This window comes from Schistocerca piceifrons, unplaced genomic scaffold (genome assembly GCF_021461385.2).
Source record: "Schistocerca piceifrons isolate TAMUIC-IGC-003096 unplaced genomic scaffold, iqSchPice1.1 HiC_scaffold_943, whole genome shotgun sequence".
Classification (NCBI taxonomy): domain Eukaryota; kingdom Metazoa; phylum Arthropoda; class Insecta; order Orthoptera; family Acrididae; genus Schistocerca; species Schistocerca piceifrons.
In genome coordinates, this window is record NW_025729216.1 from 2,522,501 (window position 1) to 2,525,000 (window position 2,500).

General features: G+C 63.2%; 1 pseudogene; it reads left to right on the forward strand.

The window, feature by feature from the left end:
* Positions 1 to 2,500, forward strand: part of LOC124772608 — a 7,959-nt pseudogene that overhangs the window by 2,603 nt on the left and 2,856 nt on the right.

The following is a 2,500-nucleotide window of genomic DNA, read 5'->3' on the forward strand; positions in this document are numbered from 1 at the left end:
GCCTTGGCCTCCCACGGATCTTCCTTGCTGCGAGGCCGCGTCCGCCTTAGCGTGCTCCTCCGGGGGCGCGCGGGTGCGCGGATTCTCTTCGGCCGCCATTCAACGATCAACTCAGAACTGGCACGGACTGGGGGAATCCGACTGTCTAATTAAAACAAAGCATTGCGATGGCCCTAGCGGGTGTTGACGCAATGTGATTTCTGCCCAGTGCTCTGAATGTCAACGTGAAGAAATTCAAGCAAGCGCGGGTAAACGGCGGGAGTAACTATGACTCTCTTAAGGTGGCCAAGTGGCGGCGGTGTGGCTGCATCCGGACTTGGCTTTTCGAAGTGCGGTCTTGATGTAGTCGTGCTGCTGCTGCGAGGTGCCTTCCTTGGGTTATAGTTACAGGGAGAGTGATGCGCAATACATGGGCCTAGCCCTCTTAGCCTCTCCTCTCCTGCGGTCTTCTCCCCTTCTCGTGGGCCCGCTGATTTTCGCAGAGTGGAAGACCGCACCAGGGGCTTGGGGGGGTTACCAGCCCCCCCTCGCACTATCCCTTTTTTAGTTGGGGGCAGTAATCAGAGAATAAGTGGTGGCCCTTCCGCTGAAGGTGCCACCCCAACTCCCCCAGCACCTAGCCGGCCAACCGGCCGTGCCGAAAATCTTGTAACTTTTGCAGCTGAATACACCTGTAGTGAGTGCCACCGCAGCTTCACCACCAAGAACGGTCTCGGGGTCCATCGCCGCCGCCAACACCTTGCGGCCGCCAACGCGGAGATCGTCACGGAGAGGCATCGCGCGAGGTGGACGGAGGAAGAAGTCCTGTCGCTCGCCAAGGCAGAGGCCGAACTGTTCCTCGAGAGGGACGCCCGGTTCTTCTTTGTAAATCAAGAACTCATCAGGATGTTCCCCGACCGAACGCTTGAGGCAATCAAGTGCCGACGGCGGCAAGCTGCCCACAAGCAGCTTGTCCGCCAATTCATGGAGGCGCTTGAGATCGGTCGGGGGGAAGAGCCGGCGTCCCGCCGGGGAGCAGCGAGCCCGCTGCCTGACGCGGGCGAGGCCGCTGCGCCGCCCGTCGACGCAGCCGAGGACTTCGCGGCCGACACCACCGGGCCGCCGCCGGAGGGGCCGACTGACGCCGCCATCTGGGAGCATCTGGCGGGGCTACCCGCTTCCGCCCAGCGTTTCTCTGCCCTGGATCGTGTCATAGGTCTGGGGCGGGGCACGCCGCCCGATGTCATCCTGGGCATGCTCCCGGATGCCCTTGCGTCGGTCGGGTCCAGAGGGGAGAGATCGATCACCAGGACACAGCGGCCGCGCCAACCATCGAAGCGGCCGCCTGCCGCGCCGCCGACGCAGAAGCGCAAGCGGCGCCGCTGGGAGTACGCGAGAACGCAGGATGCCTTCCGACGGTCGCGTGCACGTTGCGTGCGCGGCCTCTTGGATGGCACCCTGCTCCAGCCGCCACCTGCCATCCCTGGTCTGCTGGACTTCTGGGCGGACCTCTTCACCAAGAAGCCCATCTCCACCGCGGGCTTCATTCGTGACCGCCTCCTCCCGCACTCAGAGCCTGTCGCTCTCGAGTGCATATGGGGGCCGGTCACACATGAGGAGGTCGCCGCCGCGTTGCCGCCCAGGGGATCAGCAGCCGGGCCGGACGGCCTTACCCCAGCGGAGTTGCGGCGCCTGCCGCACGAAGTCCTGGTGAAAGTGATGAATCTCTTCCTTCTGGCACGCGCCCTTCCGGAACGCCTGCTTCGCGCGCGGACGTCCCTTCTCCCGAAAACGGCTGCACCAACATCCCCCGCTGACTTTCGCCCCATTACGGTCTGCTCGGTGTTGGCGCGGACCTTTCACAAGGTTCTCGCGTCACGCCTGATGCGCGCATGTGCTGTGGACGAACGTCAGCGGGCATTCATCCCTCGGGATGGGATGTTGGAAAATACCTTCATCTTGGACACTGCTCTCACCGACGCAGTTCGCTCCTGCCGCTCTGTCTTTGTGGCATCGATCGACGTATCTAAGGCATTCGATTCGGTAGATCATGCTGCCCTTCGCCCCGTGCTGAAGGCGCATGGCCTGCCGGATTGCTTTGTCGAGTATGTCGAGCGGTGCTACGAGGGCAGCACGACAGTGATAGCGGACGGCGCCGGCGTGGGCGTGTCTGTGCAGCCAGCACGGGGCGTTCGCCAGGGCGATCCCCTCTCCCCCCTCCTGTTCAACTTTGCGGTGGACTACGTTTTAGGCCAACTGCCCTCCCACATCGGAGCTCGGATCCTCGGTCGCAGAGTCAACGCTGCGGCCTTTGCAGATGACGTCTTGCTGTTTGCAGCGACCCCGAGGGGCTTGCAGTCCCTCATCGACGCAGCTACCGCAGCCCTCGCCCACCTGGGGCTGCAGATCAACGCCCGGAAGTGTTTCACCCTCGCCTTAGTCGCGTCAGGGCGCGAGAAGAAGGTGAAGGTGGACAGCAATGTCACCTTCACAGCAGGCAATACCACCATGCCTGCCCTGC